Here is a 17,629-nt window from a genome sequence, read left to right on the forward strand (position 1 = left end):
AGCGAGTAGCCATTGTCACATGGCACATGTAATGACATGATTGCTGTTATAATGAATAGTTCAGGCCACATGAAACACTGAGAGGTCAGCAGGTTACTTCACCAACAAGCAGTTCACCACATACAGCACTATCACGTCAAAATAAATGAATCACGGGTTGAGCGAGTCCATGGAGTCATGATGTTTGTCAGCCACATGTTGGATGACTTGTGTATTAATGGAGTGTGCAGAAGTTGGATTTGGATCACCGGTCCATTGTGCACCTGGCATGTAATTTAGGTGCTTTGACAAGACAAGAACAAAACAGCTACATTACTTACTGGGTTGATATGGAGTCTCTACTCTTCTGAGCTTATGCTTAAAAGCTGAGGTATAATTTGGTGTTTACTGTAACAAAAAAGTTTGAACTAAGTAAGAAAAAGACAGTTAAGTGTGTTTTATTATTTAGTATTGCAGTAACAGTAAGGCTTCAGCAAATGAAATAAAGTTAAAAGTGCTTTTCTTTAGGGTGTGCTTGCTTTGACATTTCTCTCCTTGTATTGTCTACGGCTGACAACTCATAATAACAATGGAACAGGGAACTTGTGGTTGACTGGACTGTGCAGATAAAGCATACAGAAGTTGAAGAGGCCAGTGTACTTTGGCACCTTAAGGTCAAGAACGTTTAAGGATAACGAAACTGACAAGTGGCCATCCAGCCAAGTGGACCAGGTTGATAATCACCTTTTAAGGTATCTCTGTTCTGCCATGTCCTGTTAGCAACTAGGAGTAGCCAATGGTATTAGAGCTTCTGTTATTAGTAACAACTAAAGATCTGACTTTGGAGTGAATCAAAAGGACACAGCACAAATGCCTCTTTGTAACTCTTTCATTTTACTGTTCTGCTGATTTGAGTGTTAACTTTGCAGGACTTGGAAAGTAAAAGAAGATTGATTGACTCCTCATCCTGACTGTACTTATTTTATTTAATGTAAAAAAATGATTCATATTGAAAAACCTAAACATAATTTACAGACAAACATTAATAAAACTAAGGTTTATCCTTGTACGTTGGATGTTTTATTTCAATGTGTCTACGAAGAAGATGATGTTTTTTTTTTTTTTTTTTATTTTTTTTTTATATTTTTATTTTATTAATTTTCATTGTAATCATTCCATACAAACAGATCCATTTATAACCCAACAAATTTGAAAACAAATCAAACCCCATCCCTGAGAAGGAGAGCTTAGCTAAAGGAAAATTTCTTTAAGCTTTTTAATAAGGCAACATTAGACAAAAGAAGGGGAGAAGTAAATATCTATATAAATAAGAGATGGAGAAGGGAGTTAAATACAATAATAGTTAATTCTCTTATTCTAAAATAATATTGATTAAATCCTGCCAAGTTTTGAAAAAATTTTGTACAGATCCTCTAACTGAAAATTTGATTTTTTCCAATTTCAAATAATATAAAACATCAGTTTCCCACTGACTTATAAGAGGAGAATTAGGATTCTTCCAATTTAACAAAATAAGTCTGCGTGCCAAGAGTGTAGTGAATGCAATCACCATTTGCTTGTCCTTCTCCAATTCAAGTCCATCTGGAAGGACACCAAACACAGCTGTTAGTGGGTTAGGAGGGATTGTGATACTAAGGCTGTCTGAGAGGCACTTAAAAATCTTTGTCCAAAATGATGTTAGTTTGGTGCAGGCCCAGAACATGTGACCCAGTGAGGCAGGAGCTTGGTTGCAGCGCTCGCAGGTCGGATCCTGGCCTGGAAACATTTTGGACAGTTTTAAGCGAGACAGATGAGCTCGATATATAATTTTTAGTTGAATAATTCTATGCTTTGCGCATATAGAACTCGAGTGAATTCTCTGCTTTGCTACCTTCCACTCCTTTTCTGATATATTGATTAAGAGATCTTCTTCCCAATGTCCTCTTGGATCTTTGAAAGGTAGGGACTCTAATAAGATTTTATATATTGCGGAAATAGTGTTTGTTTCCTCGGAATTGAGCAGTATTTTTTCCAGCATTGTGGAGGGTGCAAGGTGGGGGAAATCGGGCAATTTCTGTTTAACAAAATTTCTAATTTGAAGATAGTAAAAGAAATGTGTAGCTGGGAGGTTAAATTTTGAACGTAATTGTTCAAAAGATGTAAATATGTTGTCTATATAAAGATCTCTGAGCATTTTAATCCCAAAACTTTTCCAGGTATTAAAAACTGGATATACTTGCGAAGGTTGAAAGAGGTGGTTCCCTTGCAAAGGTGCCACTGATAAAAGATTTTCCATCTTAAAATGCTTCCTAATTTGGTTCCATATTCTGAGTGAGTAAAGCACAATTGGGTTATTAGTATATTTGCGATAACTTTCATTTATTGGAGAGCAAAGCAGGGAATATAAAGAAGTACTACAGGATTTTACTTCTATTGCAGACCAAGCCTGTGTATGTGCATTTATTTGTGTCCAGGTTTTTATGGCTTGTATGTTTGCTGCCCAGTAATAAAACTGAAAATTAGGTAAAGCCATGCCACCTTCTGCCTGAGGTCTTTGTAGGGTCGCTCTTCGGATACGTGGGTGTTTTGAGTTCCAAATGAATGAGGTTATTATTGAATCTAACTTTTTAAAAAACGATTTATTGATATATATTGAAATGTTTTGAAATAAAAAGAGAAGTTTAGGAAGGATATTCATCTTAACAATGTTAATTCTTCCGGCTAGAGTGAGATGAAGGGTTGACCATCTATGCAAGTCTTGCTTAATTTTTTCCATACAGACGCCAAAATTTTGTTGATAAAGAGCTTTATGTTTACTTGTGATATTTACCCCTAGGTATTTAAACTGATCTGCTATGGTAAAAGGTAGGGTGTCTAATTTAATATTATATGCTTGTGAGTTCACTGGAAAGAGTATACTTTTATTCAGATTAATTCTAAGACCAGATATCTTTTGAAATTCTGTTAGTGCTGTTAAAACAGCAGGGACAGTGTTTTCTGGGTCCGATATATATAAGACCATATCATCTGCATATAGAGAAATTTTCTGTTCCAGTCCTTCTCTGACAATCCCCTTTATCTGATGAGAATTTCGGCAGTGAACCGCCAGTGGTTCAATAGCGATTGCAAACAACAGTGGCGACAAGGGACATCCTTGTCTGGTACCACGTTCTAGTTTAAAGTAGTCTGAGCAAATTTTATTAATACAAACTGAAGCTTCTGGACTGGTATACAGTAGTTTAATCCAAGCACAAATATTCGGGCCAAACCCAAATTTCTCCAATGCAGTGAAAAGGTAATTCCATTCGATCATGTCAAATGCCTTTTCTGCGTCTAATGATAGTAATATCTCTGGGATGTTTGATTTTGCTGGTGAATATATAACATTAAACAAGCGTCGGAGATTTGAAGATAGATGTCGGCCTTTAATAAATCCAGTTTGATCTTGTGATATTACCGAGGGCAGCACTTTCTCCATCCTTCTAGCTAGGATTTTTGAGAGTATCTTAACATCATTATTCAGGAGTGAAATTGGTCTATATGATGCACATTGTAACAAGTCCTTATTTTGTTTAGGAAAGACGGTGATTAATGCTTGTCGAAATGTTTGAGGTAGTATTTGGTGGTCTTTAGCTTCTGTAAATGTTACCAATAAGAGTGGAGCTAGCTGAGTGGAGAATTTCTTATAAAACTCTACGGGGTAACCATCAGGGCCTGATGATTTCCCGCTTTGTAGTGACTTTATAGCGTCTAGTAATTCTGTTAGCGTTAGAGGTTTATCTAGTTCCTCAGCACTTAAAGCATCTATTTGTGGTATTTGTGAATTATCCAGAAATGCATTAGATTGCGTGTTGTCTTCTTTGGGCTCAGTGGAATATAAAGACTTATAGTAATCTCTAAATGTGTGCATTATTTTATTATGGTCGATGATTTCTTCTCCATTCTTGTTGGTGATTACTGGTATTGCATTGTGAACTTCTTGTTTATGGATTTGTTGAGCTAAAAGCTTATTAGCTTTTTCTCCGTGTTATAGTAATGCTGTCTAGACTTATAAATAAGTTGTTCAGTTTCTTTAGTTGTTAAGATGTTAAGTTCTGTATGCAAGGCCTGCCTTTTCCTGTGAAGAGCTTCACTTGGACGCCTGGCTTGTTCTTCATCTATTCTAGTAATTTCATTTCTTAGCTCTGACACTTTCTTGGTTTCTAATTTATTTCTATGGGAAAGATATGAAATAATCTGGCCTCTTAGGAAGGCCTTTAGAGTTTCCCAGAGTGTTCCTGCAGAAACCTCTGTAGACATGTTTGTCTCTAGGAAGAAGCTGATTTGTTTGGATATAAATTCTGTGCAGTTCTCGTCTGCCAATAAAAGAGGGTTAAGACGCCATCTGCGAGGTGAGTACGAGGGGCTTATTGATTTTAGCTCCAAGACTAGAGGGGCATGGTCAGAGATAACAATTGTGTCATATTTGCATAATTTAATTGTAGGCAGGAAATTATTATCTATAAAAAAATAATCAATTCTTGAGTAGCTATAATGCACTGGTGAGTAGAACGAATATGTTCTTGAGTTTGGGTTAAGAAACCTCCAGGGGTCTGATAAGTTGTGATCCTTTAAAAACTGTGTAATTATCTTTGCAGTATTAGATGTCGTCCCCCCTGTCACAGGAGTCCTATCTAAGAGTGGATTTAAAACACAATTAAAGTCCCCAGCCATTATAATTTTATGAGTGTTCACACTGGGAATGGATGCAAATAGATTTTGCATGAATTCCTTATCATCAACATTGGGTGCATAAACATTTATCAAAATCATTTTACTGTTATATAAGTTGCCCATGACCATCACATATCTCCCTTCAGGGTCCGACACTACCTCTGATGCTACAAAAGGAACTGTTCTATGTATGAGAATTCCCACCCCTCTAGTTTTCTTTATAAAGCTAGAATGGAACATTTGGCCAGTCCAGTCTTTTTGTAATCTGAACTGATCCTTGGTTAGTAAGTGGGTCTCCTGTAAAAATACTATTTTAGCGTTTAAGCCTGTTAGGTGAGAGCATACTTTCTTTCTCTTTAATTCGTGATTCAGGCCTTTAACATTCCAGCTCACAAAGTTAACTGTCCCATCATGGAGACATTGATTCTGAGTTTTTAATGTCATTTTATAGTTTTAATTGGTAATATGGCAGTTTTAATCTTAGTTTCAAGATTCCCCAGGAGTTGTTGCATGTTAGCCTGTTGCTGCATTGATATTTATAATTATAAGGATTATAAGAATAGATTAGATATAACCTGCTCTCCTTCTCTCCCCCCTTTATCCCCCCACCCCCCCATTTTGCCTCCCCACATGAGGCTAGACCCCACTTCGCGATGTTCCAGTCCTCTGACATACGAAGAGACAGAGCACGTCCAAAACAAAACAAACCCCACCCTGCAGCGGCGTTACAGAATTAAAACAGAGATATCTTTTACAGTTAAATCCTTAATACTATCTGCCGAAAATGTTCTCATTAACAATATTTAATCTTGAAATAATCTTCAGCGCTTTTAAGTTAAGATATTAAGGTTAAAAAAAAAAACAAAAAAAAAAAAAAAAAAAAAAACAAAACAACCCTGGGAGTGATTTTAAAAACTAGTCCAGGATAAACCTGGTAATTCATACTGTAATAGTATAATGGTAATTGTATAAATAGTAGAACAAGCATTAAACCAAGGGTATGAAGTTAAACAGTCTACTTTAAGGTATAGTAAAATAAAAAAAATAAATAAATAAATAAATTAAAAAAAAATAAAATAAAATAAAATAAAAAAAAAAAAAAAAAGGAAAAGAAATAAAAAAATAAATAAATAAAACGAATCCTACTTTAATCACTTCCACATTTTCACACTCACGTCTATAGCTCTATAACTCTGATTGAAACATAAACATATAACATATAAAGTCCAGATATAAAAAAAAATTTTAAAAAAAGAGAATAAGAGATGTATAATTATAATACCAGTCTCTTTAAACATGGAAGATGATGATGTTTTAAACTGCTGTTGTCAGACTTCATTACAAATTACACAAAGCGGTTTAGGTTCCGACTCATCCCCGGTAAAATAAAAACCCATTTGTAAATAGTCACTGTCATATTTTCGGTTCTTCTCTTTTGTCCTACTATGTTTGCCTATTTTTTCCTTCCTTTCAGTCTGGAGAGATGTTAGCTCACTGCAGCTTTCAGTGTCATCACCCTGTGTTGGCACCAAATCAGGGACTGAAGTAGAAGCAATTGATTTCTCGTCCAGCTTTTTGTCAGATTTGATGAAACTACCCATTTTTAACCATCAATCCATAATAAAATTACGGAGTAATAATTATTCACTTTCGATGTGCGCACGTTTAAGTAAAAAGTCTTTATCGAAATTTATTTACACACACTGTGCACTACCAATTTATCTTATTAAAATCACTTGTGGTTCTTAAGCGCATTGTACGATTCAATTCAACTCTACTCTTCCTTGTCTGATCGACGTGTTTTTATATTGGCAGACGTTATTCTTGCTCTTTTGAGCGCATTCGGGGTTCTCGGTTTGCTGAATTGGAAGTTTCCGGATCATACGAGAATGTACACGCATCGCCAGTGGCGTAGCGTCTCATCGCGTTACATATTGTTACCTGTTGCGACTCAACAATTTTACAGAATCTTCCGTCGCAATACATAAGTGACTGAGGTAATATTCATGAATTTGACATTTTAATTGATTTGTTGACCCATTTTTATTATTGTATTATTAATAGTACTGTGAATATATTTGCCAACATTTAATATTTTGTTATTTTTTACGTTGGGGATTTAAAATTCCGCCATTACGATATTTTTTTTGCAAACCCCTTTTATAAAGCACGCGAGCCACCGATTGGGAATCACTGGTCTAACACTACTGTTATAGTTCAGTTGTATTTATTGTTTATAGCGCTCTTCATTGAGTGCAGGCTTAGACTGCTTGATGTTTGCATCCATAACAGAGATAATAATTCCATACGTGAACACACACATTAGAGCAAATAGACAGTTAAACCTGGCAGATTTTAGGTTACTCAACATAAATAAGTCCTGACAGTAGATACCCATAAACATTATAATGGTGAGTATAAAGGTGACCAGTCCTTGTGTCACCTGTCACTCCCCTGTAGAGCTGAAATACCAACAGCTTCTCATTTTTCTCCGAGGTCACAGCAGCTTCTGTAGGCCTGGGCACTGAGGCGTCACTCATCCATTGCTCTCTTTTCCTTGGTCATTTAATGAAGCCATTTTGATGTTTATTTTGGTGTAAAATGGTTTTGGTTTAATTGTGCATAAATGTAAGGACACATTCTGATTATTGAAAGTGCCTTTTTCATGTTTGGCATGGCATTCTGTTTTATACAGTACTCTCCGTAATGGCTGAAGCCAAGTATTATTTTTCTTTCATTTACCCCTTTTCTCAACAGATTAAAAAAATTTAGATTTGATTAAAGTTACACATTTTCATTAAAAGGGGATTTGCAAACATTTCAGTCACACACTGTAGAAATGACAGCACTTTTTCTACATGACCACCACCCCCTCTATTTCAGGGCACCGTAATGTTTGGGCCAATTGATGTCAGAGGAGTTTGTGATTCCTCAGGTGTGTTTCATTGCCTAAGACACCTCATCTTGCTTCTGCCCTTTGGAGTTTGTAGTGGCCATTGTTCAACAGCTGTGCCAATGATAGTCAAAGAAGCCATTATGAGGCTGAAAAACAATAATAAAACCATTAGAGACATCAGTAAAACGTTAGGATGACCTAAATCAACTGTGTGGAATATCAACAAGAAGAATGCACAGGTGAGCTCAGTAATCAGAAAGGGACAGATAGGCCAAGGAAGACCACCACTGCTGATGACAGAAGATGTTGCTGCAGATTGCATTTTGATTACAGCTTGCACATCCTGATAGTAAGGATATTGCGTGTATCTCTGTAACATCTTAAATGTACCACCCCATACAGATGTCATGATGTGGCTCAGGGTGACTCAGAGGTTCCTCACCGGTCAGGCAGTTCACACTGAAAAGCCGCCATCACCAAATAACCCACAGCTGTTAAGACCTGTAAGAACTGAGACTGTGTGATTTCTGCGTGATGGTCTCTGTAATGAAGGCACATGTTCAGCACACACTTCAAAGAGGATGACAGTAGGGAGTCTAAATCAGCTTATAATTCAGTCATCATCATGAGCCAAAATGTCATTGTGATATATCAACTCACTTCTTGTGTAGCCTTTCAAACATCAGAATGTGAAATGTGCAATGAAATGAGATTTTCTGCTCAGTTTGTTTGTCCACCAGGTGTTGCTAAAATGCCAACACAAATAAAGTCTGTATGGGACTTACAAATGCTCAAAACTTGCAGTAACTTTAAGCCAATTTAAACACAAAGTTCTAGTTTTAAAAATCCGAACTTTTGTGTGAGAAATGGCTTACACATGTTGCTGAGCATAAGCAAGTTTTATACATGTGGCCCTGCTAAGTAGTTGTAATAGAAAACGTAAAATTAACAGATTGAGTGTGCTTTCCATGTACGACTGAAGTTTTAAAATTGGTTATGCTTATCAAAGGTTGTTCCTAATTTCAGCCATGTATTTAATGCGAGTTAATGTTAATAATAAAGGCAGTAGACTGAAAGTAAGCTCTTTTTTCCCCTTTTCTTTTAAACTTTGTACAGGAAACAAAGATCAGTGCAGTTTGGAATCTGGAAAAGAATTCTCTGGCAGGAGTGCTCTTCAGATCCACACTGGACTTCACACAGGAGAGAAGCGGTATTGCTGTAATGACTGTGGTAAACAATTTTCACAAATGAGCAATCTGAAGAGCCACACTAGAATTCACACTGGAGTGAAGCGGTATTACTGTAATGAATGTGGTAAACAGTTTTCACATAAAATCAATCTGAAGAGCCACACTAGAGTTCACACTGGAGAGAAGCCATATTGCTGTAATGAATGTGGTAAACAGTTTTCACGTATAAGCAGTCTGAAGGATCACACTAGAGTTAACACCAGAGAGAAGCCGTATTGCTGTAATGAATGTGGTAAACAGTTTTCACGTATAGGCAGTCTTCAGAGACACACTAGAGTTCACACGGGACAGAAGCCGTATTACTGTAATGAATGTGGTAAACAGTTTTCACGTATAAGCAATCTTCAGATACACACTAGAGTTCACAACAGAATATAAAGGGTAGCAGTTCAAAAATCAGTCCAGAAAAACAAGCACCCTTCAGAACTCGAGAGTGAGGTTCACTCCTGTCTTGAAAAGTAAGCATTGTTGACAAATTAATCTCTGAGAGAAGCCATATTGCTGTTTGGAATGTGGCAAACAAATCTGTCAGAGGAGTTCTCTTCAGAGACACACCAGAATTCACACTGGAGAGAAGTACAACTGAACTGTCCTGACTAAAGAGTGAGGTTCACTCCTGCCTGGACAGTAAGCACATGTAACTGACAGGAATCCATCCTACTTAGTGTTGTGTCAGAAACAAATCAACACAGAGAAGAATCAGAAGTTTATATCCTTTTTCCCTTTCCAGAAACAAAATAAAGAACAGGGCGTCATACAAACGGCTTCTCACCAAAGCCCCTACAGCCTCCACCATGCGTCTAGCTCGGTTTTCATAACATATGTATTACATATAGAACTATTTACAATATATTACACACATTTCATAAGAAAAGAACTCTTTACAATATACATAACCTCACATAATAAATCATAGTTCAGCTATATAATAATATCCATCCATTTTCCAACCCGCTGAATCCGAACACAGGGTCACGGGGGTCTGCTGGAGCCAATCCCGGCCAACACAGGGCACAAGGCAGGAACCAATCCTGGGCAGGGTACCAACCCACCACAGTATATAATAATATATATTTTTCTATTTTTGTATAACAAAAAATAAAATAACAAATGTTTCCAAAAACTAACTGTAGCACCCCTCTGCTTTTACCGAGGGTTCTTACCTGAGTTGTGTTCTTCTTTTTTTCCTTCTTTACTTTCTTTAAATATACATTTTTACCTTAGTGTTCTCAGCACAACTGTTTCAAGGAACAAACTTGTGTTACTAATGTAATTTACATACAGTAACTCTACCATTAATTGTACAATTCGTTACTAGACTCCACATAAGGATACTATAGCCACCTGACAAACGTGATTTCCTTTTCTTTTTTTTTTTTCTTCCCCTTTTATGGCTTAGCCAGCCATTATATATAAAAAAAAAGGCAAAGTTCAATGGTTTAGTTTAAATAAATTAACTATTTACATATATACATAACACATCCATACAAAAGTATAAATTTAAATAATCCAAGAAATCTATATCAGTGTTGAACCAGCAGTCCTTTCTTTGAATGCAAAAAAATATCAATAAACAAGTAAAATCCCCTTATAAAACCGAAGGTGGCAAACTAAATTAAAGGAACCAAACAAAAGTTGTGTAAAAGGTACCACAGATGAGCGTTGCAGGCCTGTTACTTGAAGGTGCTTGTGACGTTACTCGGTGACCGCCTCTTATTCTGTAATAGAGCAGACGGGTCTCGTTTTCTGGTTTCCAGCAGATGTGCGCCCCCTTTCGTTTCTTTCCTAGTGAGTATCAATTCTCAGCGATAGTTGGTCAACTGTAACAATATCCGATATCGACAATGTAATCCAATGTCTGCCGATGTCTTCTGTGTTCAGCATTTCACAGACAGTGCTCCCTAGCTCACTGGTTGGCCGTTCTCGACCAGTCCGTCCAAACACAATCACATTCACGTTTTCTGTCCCGACTGTTAATTCCGTGCTGGAATCTGGTCGTCTTTTTAAACTCCTCGCTGATGTTTACCATGGACTGCGTTTCAATCCTCGCTTTCAGCACAAAAGCCCAGTTCTCTCCTTTCTTTTCTCGCCACTCCTTTTCTCGTGTTTTCTGACCTCTGACCCCTTTTGCTACTTTCCAAACCAATAAAATAATTTAACATAAATACCAGCATTTACTTTTTACATTTAAAACCTTAGAAATTACATAACGTTTTAACAACACGTACAATAAATTTAACTGTATTAATCAAATTTATATTACACCATTGCTATTACCACCACATAACTTGTGTTTTAAGAGGCTACATAACAAAAAAAAAAAAAAACAGGGTGCCATACAAACAGCTTCTCGCCAATGCTTATTAAATAATAAATCAAATCAGTTACTAATCATTACAAACACAAACTGTTAATACAATATAAATAAAGTGTAAAATAAAAATGAAAATCCAAAGTATCCTTATGGTCATGTTGTACATCATGCTGAATTATATTAAAACGCTGTGGCAGCGCACTAAAAGAAGAAATGCTGTTTTTTTAAATTTAGTTTTGTTTTTATTTTTTTGCTTTTGATAAATAACTAATGTGCTCTGTGTGTTTTATTAACACTTGAGAATTACCAAATAATATTTATGTCAAATAAATAGAATAAAATTAGAAAAAGCTTGGAGAGAGCAGACTTACCTGTACAGCATCCACCATCACCTGAGGGTGCCTGCCGTCTGTGGAGAGTCGCATTAATTAGCATTTGTACTCTAAAATACCATTGGTATGAAACTAAGTACACGCAAACAATTACTTTTGGTGGAAATTCATAACTAAAAGCTACAAACAAACAAATTAAAAATCAGAATACACTTTGCTACACATACAAAGGCCAAGACAATTTGGAGGAATTAATCTCGATAAGCCATATTGCTGTACTGGATGTGGCCGACGAGTCTCACAAACCAGAATCTTCTGGGCCACAAAAGAATTCAGACTGGGTGCCACCTCCAGAAGTGGGCTTAGTTGGAGAAGATCTACACCGGGGGCATCAACCCCCTTTGTCTTGGTGTACCACCCTAAAGAATTTAAATATTCTGCAGTACCCACATTTTATTTTGGTGTTAAATCGTTTATTCCTGAACTGTTATTATGTAAAAGTAATGGTGGAATTTTTTCTCCCACCCAGAAAAATATTCTTTCAGAGAGCTTTCATAAGGTACTAGCAATGGTAACCTGTCAAAGACGTGTTTGAGTGAATTTCAAAAGGATTTGATATGTTATGACTGATAGGCACTGATAGTGTGTCACCAGGAGGAGGTCACTTCACCTGCTTGTGCTAATAGTGAAAAAACAAAAGAAATGTAAGCAATTGTGTCTCACATGTTGTAAGTCGCCTTGTCATCAGTCACATATTAATAATAATTACAAGGAAGTTTAGTAAAATAACGCCCTCGGCCAAAAGGGGTTTCCTGTTCCTCAGAGACTTTGAATTCTACTCTCTTGATTTACTTACAGTGTGCTTTCTTGTTTGTTGTTGTAAATTGTTTGTTGCTTTGAGTAAATTAGAAAATCCTCAAATTCACCTGTCTGTCATCTCCAGTCATCTGACGGTGACTCCTGCACTCGGCTTTCTGTTGGCCAAACCCTGTAAATTAGCACATTTTTCAGAGGTCCATGAAACCCCTCTTTAACATGCTCTATTGAGTTGGAACAGAAGCAGACTGACTGAAACCAAAATGGCCAAGGCAGTGTGTGCGGAGGAGCCTAACCTCATCTCTAGTGAACTGGGCATCGATGTAGAAGAGAACATCTGAGCTGATATCTCCACATTCAGCCAAACCCCAACTCGCACACTGCAGACAACCCATCTGTGGGCGCCGCTACGGCCTTTCGGACAACGGGCTCCATGCAGTAAGCTTGAAGTGCTCGGCCGAGGCTGCTGAGAGACGAAGATTGCATCTCACCATTCAGACTGGGATGTGAGATGCTGTCCTTAGAGAGGTGACGTGCCCTCCATCATGAGCTCCTAGGAAAGTGCTGGTAGCAAACTGAGAAGTGCAGTTAAGTAACCGATCAGTTAAATCAGCAGCAACAGATTCAGTGGATGTAAAGCTTTAATCCAACTCTTTTTTTTTTCCCCCATCGAGAAAAGTGAGGTAAAGAAACGTGCTGAACTGGAGGAGATTACAATTTTATATTCAATGAGCAATGTAGTGAATTTAATTTAAGTAAGCTTTCCCAGCACTGGTTGCTTATGAACATTTGTTTTTGTATCTGGGATATCATCTGTGGAATGAATAGTGGAAATAAACTGTCTGCCTAAGCAACTGGCTGAATAAATAGTCAGAAACGCAATGTCTTATTTTTCTTCTTCATATCGTTTTAAAGACAGAATTATTGACATAACCAAAGTGCTGACTAATTTGCATTGTTGTGTGGCTCAAAAATAAAAATAAAAATCCTACTTTGAGCCATTGACTGATTAGTGTTTCACTGTTTGTTCATTAGTTTCTGTTACACAAAACTGTTTAATAACCAAACTAAAATGCAGGTAAAATTATGTTGCATCGAACTCCCAGGCACCTACAAAATATTTAGTTGTAATGATATTCTGTATTTGTTACTATAGTGCTTTCTTTAACTTGTGTCCAGGTGTCTGCAATCATTTCAATGGCTTCTTTTGTGTTAATTTTAATCTCCTCCTGCCTCCAAGTTATGCTGATGATATTTTTTCTCACCATTTCCTTGCCATAATACACTTTCAGGGTGCGAATGATGTCCAAATCCAATGGCTGAAGCACTGCTGTGCAATTGGGTGGGAGGAATTCAACGCAAACATCTAAATGTGGAAGCATGTTGTGTGCAGCACAGTTATCAATCAGAAGCTGAATCATCCTTCTTCATATTGTGAGGTTTCTGAACACTTTTGAGAACCCCTCCACTCCCCACCGAACGGCAACGACACACTGAATTGCGTCCCAAAGCACGATTGCAGTGTCTGTTGAAGATTGTTTGTCCGTTGATGGGGCAGGGCAATAGGAGGCTCACAGCACTTCAGTGAAGCGCCACATAAGCAAATCATTAAAGATCGGGGTTGCGCTATAAGTCCCCGTCTTCCACCCCAAAACACGAGGCTTCGTCGCAGTACTTTAGCAAAACCAGCTTTATTCAGCTTGAAACAGGAACGGCACACTTATTTATTGTAGCCTGATCTGCCACTCTGCTATACACAGAAACAACAGTCAGGAAGGGTCGTGGCCAGGTCAGTGACCAAGTAATCCTGTTATCTCCATTTACAATGTACCTGCTCCTAACCTTGCATCACCCATCGAGATCTTTTCTGTTTACTTTGGCAGAGAGACGCAGCATAGCTGTGAGCCTGCTGTTGCCCCGTACAGACGCGGAGATGCTCTGTGGCATGCTGTCTAGTTGGAGGAGGTCCCAAGAGAGTTTACAAACCTCACATTTTCTCGAACGAGCATCAATGAACCACATAAATTTGGACCGTGACTTCTTTTAGCCAATGTGTGCCCTTTGTCCCTTTTTAAGACCACTTACATTGACCACAGGAAGATATGAACTTGTGTTAAAGGCTTGTATGGGTGATCCTGTTTCTTGTGTCAGCTGCCCAATTACACGTTTCGGCAAAATGCTTGAGCAGTACCCACAGATGAAGTTGAGGGTTGCCCTTCTGGCCTCCCGTGTCGGAAGAGGGATCTCCAACTGTTTTTGAAGGAACTGAAAGAAGGATCCCAGTTTTCATGGAGTGGCGAAGAATGCTGAACTCAGCTGAAAATACATAATTGTTCTTGATTATTTAAAATGTGGGGTGTATTTGATAGAAAAGGGGTTGTTTAGGATATACTTTTTATACAAATTATAAATAGAAATTATAAAGCCAAGTATAGATTTTTTTATACATGATTTAAAAGGGAACTGCTGCTTATATGAAGTGTGAATCATCTCCGACCTCCTCCCTCCTTAGCTTCAGGCGTCCGGAGCTGGGGGGTGATGTGTTTTGGAAAGAGTTGAAAAATGACCGCCGTATTCATGGAATAGCGCCATGGTATTTTAAAGCGGCTTTTTCTATCACCAGATTGTCCGAGTGGTGAAGGCTTTGGACTTAAGATCCAAGGGGCAAATGCCGGCGTGGGTTCGAATCCTGCTTCTTGTAAATATTTGTGCTCCGTTCACTCTCGGTGTGTCCGAGTACAATTCTAACTTTTAGAAAGCTAAACGCCTTACTTTTGCAATGTGGATCTTTTCTCAGCTGAAAATACAGGCACTTGATTATTTAAAATGTAGGGTGTATTGGATAGAAAAGGGCTTGTTTTAGGTATAATTTTTATATAAATTAGAATTATAAAGCCAAGGATAGGTTTTTTTATACATGATTTAAAAGGGAACTGATGCATACCTCTGTGTGATTTTTACAGGGCTTATATCCAAACTAGTTATCTCGTGCTTTACATACTATTGCTAAATTCTTTAACCTCTCATGGACAGACGGGCTGCACGCTCACGAGTTTGGAGCTCACACCCAGCTGCTTGGAGGCGAGTGCTCAGGGGGTCAGTCAGCGGGGTACTGGTGGGAGATTACACACAATTGTTAGCAGGCGAGCTCACGCCGGGACTCACACAGCAGGGCCCTGTCCGTTTCCAGGTCTATGTCGGATCGTATACGCTTAGCAGCGCGCCGGGGCTCACACAGGTTACAGCTTCCAGCAAACAGGCGCTGGCCAGCTCGTACTCGAGGGCGCTCAGAGGCTGTCAGCTCCGAACTCATGTCTCAGTGTGTAGAGAGAGACTTTCTGTGATCTGCGAGTTCCATGCTCTTGCCAGCGCGTACACGCAGGGTCTCACCCAGCAGGATAGCTGGCAGCTCTCTCTACACGTGCTTGTAAGGGCTGTCAGCTGTGTGAGGGTAAGGCTTTGTTCAGCTTCGAGCCGCTCAATGGGAAACCTGATTCACTGCTGCGGCTGGAAGCTTATACCTTTCTGCGAAAGGATGTTCTGTGAGATGGGAAGCTGTTTCATTTTGAACTGCGGCTTCCAGACAGAAAATAAAAATGGTTTACAAATGATAAAGCAAAGGTTAGATATTTTAATTTCGTGATAATATTAAAATCATAGAGCCAGAGAAGATGAACCACTCTTTTATACACCACTTTCAGAAGGGAGGAGACTTATCTGAACGTGTTCTTCTCACCAGTCAGAGGCAGGCCATTCACGCCTGAACATGTCGATCGGGCCGGCAGCGTATGGATAGGAACATGTCTGGCCTTGTCCTCGGGAGAAGGGGCAGGGAGGTGTGGGGGGCCACCAGGCCAGCCACAAACCGGTGTTGACAGACCAGGGGACTGACATCCATCAAAATGTTCTTGACGCTTACCTTGGTCAAGCAAGTGGAAGGAGTCTGGGCGGGGCACATTATTTAAATACCCCAATTAAGTGGAGGGGTGGGATTAAGTTGGGGGCAGAGGACAGGTTGTCCTTCACCAATCCACTGATGGGGGCGGGGCACATCATTCAAACCCACCAATCAGAAGAAAGGGGCTTAAGGTCATCAATCATCTTTGATTGACAGTTTGACAGATACCACCTGGCCAGTACTACTCACAGTCAGAGGGTTGATGACAAGTGAAAGTGGACGGAAACAGTAGTTACCGTGGCAAAACTAAAGGACAACCACTGATTGGTGGCAACGGTTTGTCTGTCACGGTAATAACATTTTATTTACTCTTAATTGAAGGAAATCATTTAGGATACATTCAGTTACAGGACAGAAAGCAACAACTGTAAAAAGAATTGTAAAGATGATTGCCTCATAAACATTCAATTTTCTTACTAATTAGGGCTTAATTTTAAACGTTGCATTTTTCGTTATAAGTCATTGCATTACTTAAAGGAGTGCCTTGTTGTCTCGAACAAGTAAAACTGTCAAATATCCATCCATTTTCCAACCCGCTATATTCCTAACTACAGGGTCACGGGGGTCTGCTGGAGCCAATCCCAGCCAACACAGGGCAGGAACCAATCCCGTGCAGGGTGCCAACCCACCGCAGGACACACACAAACACACACGAAGCACACACTAGGGCCAATTTAGAATCGCCAATCCACCTAACCTGCATGTCTTTGAACTGTGGAAGGAAACCGGAGCACCCGGAGGAAACCCACACAGACACGGGGAGAACATGCAAACTCCACACAGGGAGGACCCGGGAAGCGAACCCAGGTCCCCAGATCTCCCAACTGTGAGGCAGCAGCGCTACCCACTGCACCACCATGCCGCCCTGTGAAATATCCAGAACTGTCAAACATAGGCCTGCCAACTCTCTTTTCTCTGGAAATAAAGACATTTGGGTTGAAAAATGAGGACTTCTGAAGAGGCCTTTCTCAATGATGTCCTAATACGTCTTTATACTTTCTTATGGGTTTTTAAATTGATATAAACCTTTAGAAACAGTTTATCACTTGTTATGGGTGGCCAGGGCCCCTGCCCAGCTGGGACGCCTCTCCCTTTGAAGGACCAGGGGAGCAAATGTGGACTGAGCATTACCTCCCCGGAATGTGAGATGTCAGCCTCTCTGGATGGCAGCAATACCTCGGTCTCCTGCAGGGCTTCATGGGAGTTGGAGTTCATTACAGCCCTGTTGTGATCCGGGGGGCCGCCAGGATGTGCTGCAACTGTCCCTGAGCCTATGTGGGCGGTTCTACTGCCACACCTGGAAGAGGGTCAACGAGCACCTGGAGCACTTCTGGGTGATCTATATAAGGGACCAGCAGACACCAAATATAT

The sequence above is a fragment of the Erpetoichthys calabaricus genome (assembly GCF_900747795.2).
Source record: "Erpetoichthys calabaricus chromosome 1 unlocalized genomic scaffold, fErpCal1.3 SUPER_1_unloc_25, whole genome shotgun sequence".
NCBI lineage: Eukaryota > Metazoa > Chordata > Cladistia > Polypteriformes > Polypteridae > Erpetoichthys > Erpetoichthys calabaricus.